Here is an 11,250-nt window from a genome sequence, read left to right on the forward strand (position 1 = left end):
GGAGAGTCTTCATTGCTTGCTTTGAAGTTGGAGGGGACCATGTGGCAAGGAACATGGATGCCCTGTAGGAGCTGACAGCAGCCTCTGGCTAACAGCCATCAAGAAAATGGGGTCTTCAGTCTTACAACTGCAAGGAACTAAATTCTCCCACAATCACATTAGCTTGGAAGAGGGCTCCAAGTCCCAGATGAGCAAACAGTCAACAACCAGATTTCAACCTTCTGAGGACCTCAGCAGAGAACTCAGCTTTGTCATACCACACTTCTTACCTACAGAACTATGAGCTGATAAATTTGTGCTGCTAGAAGCCGTCATGTTTGTGGTAATTTGTTACACAGCAATAGATAACTAATACATGCAATTAACAAAAATAAATTCCAGTTGTGAAAAATGAAACTTTACACACTTTTGACCAAATTTAGAAAATTATGTTCTTGACCATGGAGCAGGGAAAGATTTGTTAAAATACAAAAAGCAAAATCAATAAATTCAACTACATAAAATTATGCACTTCTGAACTATAAAATACACCAAAAGACAAAGTGAAAAGAAAAATTCATGGACTAAAAGATACTATTTAGAAGACATAAAATTACAAAGAATAATTTTTAAGTTCCTACAAATCAATAAGAGAAAAAAACAAGGCAAGAGAAACGAATTATTAACACACAGAACAGAAAGCTTAAAGACCAACAAAAATATATAAAGATCTTCAATATGACTATTCATCAGAGAAATATAAAATAAAACTGTAATAAAATGCAATTTAACCTCCATTGGACCAGCAAAAATTAAAAATCCAAATGATACTGAGTTTTGGTGAGGATGTAGAGTAAAAGAAACTCTCATGTCTTCCTGATGGGAGTGTAAATAGGTACATGCACTTTAGAGGGCAATGTGATGATATCTAGTAAAATAAAAGATATATATACCCTTTGACCCAGCAATTCTATGTATGAGAATATATTCTAAAGAAATTCTTATACATAGGCTCAGGAAAAACACCCACAAATATCATTGCAACATTAAAAAACTACAAACAACCTAAATGTCCATGGACAGGAGAGTGAAGTTTTCATTTTTTTCAATCCTCAATATGCTCTTTTAATCTTGACTGCCAACCCATCTGCTAATCTGCAAGAAAACCACCCCAATTGAAAATGAACTGCTTATTTCACCAGCTCTAAGAGTTACCCATAATTCTCTCAATTGTTGTCATCCACAGAAAAATGTTTTCACTGACTGTGATCTTCAAAGAAGTCCTTTGAGCCAAGAGGATCAAAAGTGCCCAATATATCTGGAAACACACTTCTACCCAAGGATGAAATGACTTTCTAAAATGAGCTAGAAATTGCTGAGCTGAGAATATGGATAATCCGAGTGAAGCAAATGAAAGCTTCTAAGCTACTAAAAAGGGAATGTGCTTTTGAAAGGAGCCCACCACCAGTCCATGTGAGAATTAATTTTATTTAATGAGGCTGAGCATAAGCAAAGCTTAGTGTCTAAAAGTCAATCTGTGGATTCTTCCGAACATCTTAGGAATCATGTTATACTATTTAGAACACATCCAGCTTTTTAAATCACTTCCTAACTTTCCATCTTCACTTTGGTTTTATTTATACCTTCTTATCTCAGGTGGCAAATTTTGAACAAGATACTGGCCAGTAAAAGCATTAGATACCCTCGAGAAGTACTTATGTATGGATTTAACAAAAAATTTTTTAATAAAGTTTATTGGGGCAACATTGGTTAATACAATTATATAATTTTCAGGTGTACATTATCTTTTGACATCTGTATATTCTATTGTGTTTACCACCAAAGTCCAGTTTCTGTCAGCTACCATATATTCGATCCCCTTTACACACTTCACCCTCCCCCTACCCCATTATATTTGACCCCTTTACACCGTCTACCTCCCCCATCCTGCCCCACCCCACTAGTAACCACTAGTCTATAGTCCTCTGGTAACCACTAGCCTATAGTCCATGTCCATAAGTCTCTGTTTCTCCTGTTTATTTGTTGCTTTTAGGTTTATATCCCACATATAAGTGATATCGTGTGATTTTCACTTTTTCTGTCTGGCTTATTTCGCTTAGCATGATTATCTTGAGGTCCATCCACATTGTCGCAAATGGAAGTATTTCGTCTCTTCTTCTGGCTGAGTAATATTCCATTGTATATATGTACCACTGCTTCTTTATCCAATCATCTATCGTAGGACACTTTGGTTGCTTCCATGTCCTGGCCACTGTGAATAATGCTGCTATGAACGTCAGTGTGCAAATATCTTTTTGGATATGGGTTTTCAAGACTTTGGGGTAAATACCCAGTAGAGGGATTGCTGGATCATATGGTAGATCCATTCTTAGTTTTTTTGAGGAACTTCCATACTGTTTTCCATAGTGGCTGTACCAATTTACAGTTCCACCAGCAGTGTATGAAGGTTCCTTTTTTATCCACATCCTCCAGCATTTGTTATTACCTGTCCTATTGATTATCGCCATTCTAACAGGTGTGAGATGGTATTTCATTGTGGTTTTGATTTGCATTTCCCTAATAGCTAGAGATGTTGAGCACCATTTCATATATTTGTTGGCCATTTGTATGTCCTCTAGGGAGAAATGTCTGTTCAGATCCTCTGCCCATTTTTTTTTTTATTGGATCGTTTGGTTTTTTGTTATTGAGTTGTATGGGTTCTTTGTATATTTTGGATATTAGGCCCTTATCAGAACCGTTGCTTGAAAATATATTTTCCCATTCAGATGGTTGTCTCTTTACCTTGTTGACGATTTCTTTTGCTGAGCAGCTTTTTAGTTTGATGTAGTCTCATTCATTTATTTTAGCTTTTACTTCCCTTGCTTTTGAGGTCAAATTCATAAAATCCTCTTTAAGTCCAAGGTCCTTGAGTTTAATTCCTATGTTTTCTTCTATGCATTGTATTGTTTCAGGTCTTATATTCAGGTCCTTAATCCATTTTCAGTTAATTTTGATGTGTGGTGATAGACAACCGTCTAGTTTCATTCTTTTGCAGGTGGCGTTCCAGTTTTCCCAGCACCATTTATTGAAGAGGCTTTCCCTTCTCCAGTGTATGCTTTTTTTGTCAAAAATTATTTGCCCATATAAATATGGGTTTACTTGTGGACTCTTGTTTCTGTTCCACTGGTCCGTGTGTCTATTTTTCTGCCAATATCATGCTGTTTTGATTACTGAGGCTTTGTAGTATAATTTGAAGTCGGGCACAGTGATGCCTCCAGCCTCCTTTTTTTCTCAGGATGGCTTTGGCAGTTCAGGGTATTTTGTGCTTCCATACAAATCCGATGATTTTTGTTCTATTTCTTTATTAAAAAAAAAAAGTTGATGGGATTTTGATGGGGATTGCATTAAATCTGTATAATGCTTTAAGTAATATGGTCATTTTAACTATGTTGATTCTTCCAATCCAAGAACGTGGAATATCGTTCCATTTCTTTGTATTTTCTTCGATTTCTCTTACTAGGGTCTTGTAGTTTTCATTATATGGGTCCTTCATATATTTCATTAGATTTATTCTTAGGTATTTTTTGTTGTTGCAATTCCAAAATGAATTATTTTTTTCTACTCTTTTTCTGACACTTCATTATTAGAATATAGGAACACTGGATTTTTCAATGTTGATTTTGAATCCAGAAACTTTACTGTATTTGCTTATTGTTTCTAGTAGTGTTCTTGTGGAGTCTTTAGGGTTTTCTATATAGAGAATCATGTCATCTGCAAATAGTGACAGTTTGACTTCTTCGTTTCCTATTTGGATGCCTTTTATACCTTTCTCTTGCCTGATTGCACTCTCTAGGACTTGCAATGTTATATTGAATAACAGTGGCAATAGTGGACAGCCTTGCCTTGCTCCTGATCTTAGAAGGAAGGTTTTTAGTTTTTCACCATTAAGTATAATGTTGGCTGAGGGTTTGTCATAGATGGCCTTTATTATATTAAGGTACTTTCCTTCTATACCAATTTTCTTTAGAGTTTGATCATAAATGGATGCTGTATCTTGTCAAAGATTTTTTCTGCATCTATTGATATGATCATGATTCTTATTCTTTAATTTGTTTATGTGGTGTATCACATTAATTGATTTGCATATGTCAAAGCATCCCTGTGCCTCTGGGATGAAGCCCACTTGATCATGGTATATAATCGTTTTAATATACTGCTGTATTCGGTTTGCTAGTATCTTATTTAGGATTTTTGCATCTGTGTTCACGAGAGATATTGGTCTGTAGTTTTCTTTTTTTGTATTATCCTTACCAGGTTTTGGTATCAGAGTAATTTTAGCCTCATAAAATGTGTTGGGAAATATTGCCTCCTCTGATTTTTTGAAAGAGTTTGAGGAGAATAGGTATTAAATCTTCTTTGAATGTTTGGTAAAATTCACTGGTGAAGCCATCTAGTCCTGATTGCTGCTTTTTGATAGATTTTTGATATTCAATTACCATACTGCTGATCAGTCTATTTAGATTTTTTGGTTCTTCTCAATTCAGTCTAAGAAGGTTGTATTTTTCTAAGTACTGGTCCATTTCTTCTAGGTTATTTAATTTGGTGTTATATACTTTTTCATACTATACTTGTATGATGCTTTGTATTTATGTGATGTCTGTCATAATTTCCCGTTTCATCCCTGATTTTGTTTATTTGTGTCCTTTCTCTTTTTTTCTTTAGTGAGTCTAACCAGGGGTTTGTCCATTTTATTAACCTTCTCAAGGAACCAGCTCTTTGTTGCATTTATTTTTTCTATCATTTTTTCATTTTCAATTTCATTTATTAACAAAATTTTTTAAATGGAGAAGAGATTTTTTTGTTTTTCTCTGTCCATGACAAACTTTTACTTTTAAAGCATTTCTTATGTCCATTCTAGACCCAATTTCTATTTCTTTATTTATACTGGATGTTTATCAGGGAGTACACATGAGAAGTAGGTAAAACATTGTATTATTTATAATTATATTTCTTAGATACCATCTATCACTTTCCATTGCAATAACTGACTAAACAGAACTAACCAAGAAACATTTTTCCATTTTTGCTGAGTTACAATAACTGATATTTTAAAATTCAAATAATATATTTTCCTAAAATATTCCAATCGCAGAGTTATGTATGAGATGCTACAAAACATATGTGAGTTTGATTAACAGTTTTATGCATAAGCATAACATAATTACCCAGATTTATCACTTTAAATTTCTTTGTGGCAGAAGGTTTGTATGAATATGAAAGTGTTCATATTTGTTCTTATTTGCTCAGTTTGAACCATGTCACATTGCAACTTGCAAAGCCATTTATTCTTTGTGCTAATTATCCAAAAGTGAGTTCAAAGTGATTTCCCATTTATCTAAGTGTACAAAATCAAAAACTTAATTGCTAAGTCAAAGTGCTAAGCAAAGACTCTAGATATCTTCAATTCCAACCCTCATGACTCTTAACACGATGACTATTTTATCAGGCCAAGGAAGTCTCCACTGCTTAAAGCAATCACTGAGCTCAAGGCAATAGAGTGTCTCATTATATAAACTGACAAGAGATTAAAATAATAAATAAATAAATAAGACCTTGTCTTGGTCTGTTTGGGCTGCTGCTATCAGAGGATACCATAGATTGCCTTATAAATAATAGACATTTATTTCTCACAGTTCTGGAGACTGGGAAGTCCAAGATGAAGACACCAGCAGATTCGGTGTCTGGTAAGAGCCCACTTCTCACTGTATTTTCATATGGTAGGGGAGACCAGGGAGTTCTCTGGGATCTCTTTTATAAGGACACTAATCGCATTCATAAGGGCTCTGCCTCGATGACCTAATCACCTCCCAAAGGCCCCATATCCTGATACCATCACCTTGGAGATTAGATTTCAGCATATGAATTTTGGGGGTAGACAAACATTCAGTCTAGAGCAGCCTTTTCCATGATATTCAGGGGGTAATGGGCTATACCATATCCTCAGAAGTCAGTACAAGAACAGGTGGAGCTGCCCATGGTGGCCACCCTTTCTGACCCAGAGCTCTGCTTGAATGAGCATAAGCTCTCCTTTCTCCATCATGTGGCCAAGAGATTGACTGTCTTCTCCCTTCTGGTAGCCACACCAATTTCTGTTCTCCTGAGGTAATTCCATTGGGTCGAAGCATTCAGAAGCAATTTGGACTTTCTGAGGTAGATATAGGAAGGGATTATATCACACCTGGCAGAGCAAGTTCAATTCCTCTTGCTAGTTCTCTCTTCCATGCCCCACTTGCTCATCTCACCACAGGAACACCACTTCCTGACCTGCCAAGCAGGGCTTTACCACCTCCCTTCTTCTGCTTCTCCCACCTTCTGCTCCAGGTTTTTGCCCTGTCCTTAGTATCTCAGCTGATTCTTATATAAAGCAGTCTAGCCCTATCAAAAGTCCAAACTTGTCCCCCATCACCTGCTCAACAAACTAAGGGCCCTCCATTTCTGGAACCCACCCTCCTTAGAGTCCAGTGAGGGATTACAATTAACACAACTACAAAAAAGGTTTTGTGTTCTCTCACGTCTATTTACCTGCCCTGGCTGTCTCACAGGATTCAGAGGTAATACATGTAAAACAATTTTTTTAGGCATATAGTTCTACATACTTTTTTTCAGTGATTATTTATTCCAACACTCCCCACATTTTACAGATGATAACTGAAGCAGAGAGAGGTTAAATACTTGCCCAAACGGTTAGTGGTAAAGATTGACTTTAAACCTGGACTATCTTATCATTCCTTCCATTAATCTGAACAGACTCAGGTAATTCGTGGATTTCTGGAGGCTCTGCTTTCCCACATTCTAAGGCCTCTGGGAGGAACTCTAGTTATATGTTCACATAGTGAGGCATTTTTGTAAAATTTGCAGAAGTCGTGTCTTAGTTAGGGCTGCTATAACAAAGTATCATAGACTGGGTGGCTTAGACAATAAACACTTATTTCTCATAGTGCTGGAGACTGGGAAGTATAAGATTAAGGTGCAGGCCCATGTCTGGTAAGGGCCCGCTTCCTGGTTTGCAGGCAGTTGTCTTCTAGTTGTAGTCTCACATGGTGGAGAGCAGAGAGAGGGAGCTCCCTTGGGGATTTTTATAAAGACACTAATCTCATAATGACAGCTCGACCCTCAAGACCTAACCACCTCCCAAAGGCTCCACCTCCTAATACCATCACTCCTTCATCTCCCTAAATTACCTCAATGAGAAGACAGTTACTCTGGCTAAGAGCCATGAGTCTTCTGGCATTTGAAACTGAGAATTAGGATTTCAACATATGAATGCAGATGGGGGACACTGAATCTTCGCAATCAAATAGTATAATTCCAATTAGCTAAGACCATTGTGTCTTCTCACTCCGACATACTCTTTATAACACTTTCCCTCCTGTAGGGTGTAGGATGGTGGTGGAGTGGCTGTGGACATTCTTAATAAATATTTACTTCAAATTGGATTTACTTCTAAATATTTATACTCTAATTGCAGATATTTTTCTTAATGAGAGCCCTCCCCCCCGCGCGCGCGCGCGCGCGCACACACACACACACACACACACACACACACACACCAAGATCTGTCTCCGTATCCTAGTTATGATCTCAAAAAGGAAAAAGAACAAATGTGATTGTAATTCATTGGGTGGAAACTAAATCAATTGACTTGTACCTGTTTGAGAAAGCATGACCCCTGAAGAGAATAGTCAGGCTCCAGACTAGAAAAGGAAGCATGGAAACCCAGAAGTGGTCCATGTTTACCCTACACTGGCTAAGAAACACATACAGACAGGATGAACAAGCCACCTCTCCTGATTCTATCCATACCACTTTTTTTTTATAATAATTCCTTCATCTCCCTAAATTCCCTCAATGAGAAGACAGTTACTCTGGCTAAGAGCCATGACTTTTCTGGCATTTGAAACAGAATACTCCCCAGGCTGAAAAATTATTAAATTGGCATTCTGTCTCTTTTAAACATGGGCCAGCCCCTCCAGAGTACAATCAACACTGCAGCCAAGGACTAAGTTCAGGATCTGTGTCTACAAGGCTGAAGTCAACCTGGGCAGCCTGGTCTGGGCAGCCAGCCAAGCTCCCAAGGTATGCTCCTTTATCTCAATGTTACCACCTCCAAACTACGGCACTTTAGAGAAAAAGTGATATCCAGAAAACCAGATGGATCCTAAACTGTTTGTGAATTAGAATACCACAGCCATGCTACCTCCAGGCAGATTCTTCCCAAAGATTAATACATTCCCAAAATGAATTCATACTTCCTTCTTGAGAAAAGAAAATCTCAAACTTTGTACAGGAAAATAAATTTTTCTACTTGGTTATCACTGAAGCAAAATCCTCTCTGCTATGGTTCTAAAGACTTTCTCTTTCCAATTCTCTACCCCTTAAGCCTACAACCCTCTCTTCTGATCACAGCTAGTATGCACCAGGCACTGAACATTTACTATTTGCAGTTCTACCAACTGCCTTGACAAGTTAGCATTATTGCTTACACAGATGAAGAAACTGAGTCTCATAAAGGATGGGTAACTTGTCCACAATTAGAAAGTCATTAGGTGGTAGAACCAAAATTAGAATGATGCTTTTCAAAGCACTCTGCCTCTCAAAATTGCCAGCATTTTCCAGACTACCTTAAATCCAGAGTAAATATTGGGATTTCAGACCTACCATTTATACTTTTCAAAAAAATAAGAATGTATTTACAATAGGTGTTAGACACCCAGGAATTCACCTGTAACTAACTGGCTTGGCAAAAGAGCAAAGTCTCTTATAGAAATTTCTTATTAAAAATATATATATATTTAAAAATAATTATTGCAACTTCAAAGTTTCACAGGAGGAGGTCTTTTTTCAACTGAATATTCTTAGTTTCTCTGGATACCATGGAACCTCTGGAGTGCTGACAACATTCTCTACATTGATTGATGTGTATGCTTATATAAGAATTCATTGAGTTGTGTACTTAAGACTTGTACCCTTTACTGTATATATATATATTGTACCTCATTTAAAATAAAAAGCATGGTACAGGAGAGTGTACAGAAAATTTCCATTTGCATGAGGAGGAACAGGGAGACTTAAGTACATGCATGGATTGGCATATAATGTATCTGGAATGATACATAAAAAGCTGGGAACAATGATACATAAAAAAGCTGGGTTGAGGCACTGAAGGAGGATGTAGGATGGATAGAGATCATTTTCATTGTATATCCTCTTGCATCAGGTGAATTTTTATCATATGAATGATTTATCTACTTTAAAGATAAGTACGTAACTAACTTCAAGGGGAATAAAAAACACACAAAAAAAACACAAAGTTCCCATAATGTACCAAAATCAGTCCAGTAAGTCAGTCTGCATTTGCAATGTTCAGAGGGAGTGCAATCATAAAGTGAAGATTTTTCAAATACAATATTCTATTTTTCCAGTATTAGGAGAAATGATAAGGATTTACAATCCTTCTCCTTTCCAGGTAGTTGTTATGACAATCAGCTAATGATGGGGAACAAGGTTGGTGGGTACATGGAAAAGGAACATCTAACTTATTCAGAGGTAAACATGTGTTGATAATTACCATGAATGAATAATTGTTGCTGAGTATGAATTTACATTTTTTTTGTCTTTCAACCCTTTTCTTTCCTTCTATTTTTATTCTTCTTCAGTATGTGCATGTCACACAAAGTAAAGATGAGAAATTCAGAGCAAACTCTGTTCAGATGACCAAATTTAAGAAACCATTGGGGTTAAGGAAACAATGACATGCATGAAAATTAGAAAAACAGATCAATCCATGGGTCTCAATTACAACCCTGTTCCTATACAACTTGCCCCTTTCCTCCCTAACTCCTGAGATGGTTTGTTCATTCCTTAGGAGGTGTTTGTGTGTGGCAGTTGTCATCCTGAAAAGGTTGAGTTCTTTGTCCCTTGTTATCTGCAGATTTCAGACCACTTTGCAAGAAAATGTGTGATTATTTTAGATCTAAATGAGAAAAATGAAGAACAGAAGTTAACTGATAAGCACATGCTACCTCAGGAAAATAATTTCACAAGTAGAACAAGGGTAGTTTAAAAAAAAAAAAAACAACAACAACTTTTCTCCAAGCCTTTGTTTCCTCTTAGTTTTACCAGGTTCTACTATGGTGTGTCAAAAAAACTTTATACTCCAATTTGTTTCTAGGTAACTCTAGAGATAAGTTTACCATCTCCTAAAACAGGATTTCTCAACCTCAGCATTACTAATATTTTGGGCTGGACTATTCTTCATTGTGGGGGGACATACTGTGCATCCTAGGACGTTTAACAGCATCCCAGGCCTCTACCCACTAAATGCCAGTAACACACCCTAGTCATGATAACCAAAAATACCTCCAGACATTGTCAAATGGCTCCTGAAAGACAAAATTACCCCTGGTTGAGAACCACTGTTCTAAAGGCGGATATCTAGCCATCCTGAGAATAAAAGAACGAGGCTGGAGGCATCACTGTGCCCGACTTCAAATTATACTACAAAGCCTCAGTAATCAAAACACCATGATATTGGCAGAAAAATAGACACACGGACCAGTGGAACAGAAACAAGAGTCCACAAGTAAACCCATATTTATATGGGCAAATAATTTTTGACAAAAAAAGCATACACTGGAGAAGGGAAAGTCTCTTCAATAAATGGTGCTGGGAAAACTAGAACACCACCTGCAAAAGAATGAAACTAGACGGTTGTCTATCACCACACACCAAAATTAACTCAAAATGGATTAAAGATCTGAATATAAGACCTGAAACAATACAATGCATAGAAGAAAACATAGGAATTAAACTCAAGGACCTTGGACTTAAAGAGGATTTTATGAATTTGACCTCAAAAGCAAGGGAAGTAAAAGCTAAAATAAATGAATGAGACTACATCAAACTAAAAAGCTGCTCAGCAAAAGAAATCGTCAACAAGGTAAAGAGACAACCACCTGAATGGGAAAATATATTTTCAAGCAACAGCTCTGATAAGGGCCTAATATCCAAAATATACAAAGAACTCATTCAACTCAATAACAACAAAAAAACCAAATGATCCAATCAAAAAATGGGCAGAGGACCTGAACAGACATTTCTCCCTAGAAGACATACAAATGGCCAACAAATATTTGAAAAAATGCCCAACATCTCTAGCTATTAGGGAAATGCAAATCAAAACCACAATGAAATACCATCTCACACCTGTTA

Source organism: Pteropus vampyrus, unplaced genomic scaffold, assembly GCF_000151845.1.
Source record: "Pteropus vampyrus isolate Shadow unplaced genomic scaffold, Pvam_2.0 Scaffold387, whole genome shotgun sequence".
NCBI lineage: Eukaryota > Metazoa > Chordata > Mammalia > Chiroptera > Pteropodidae > Pteropus > Pteropus vampyrus.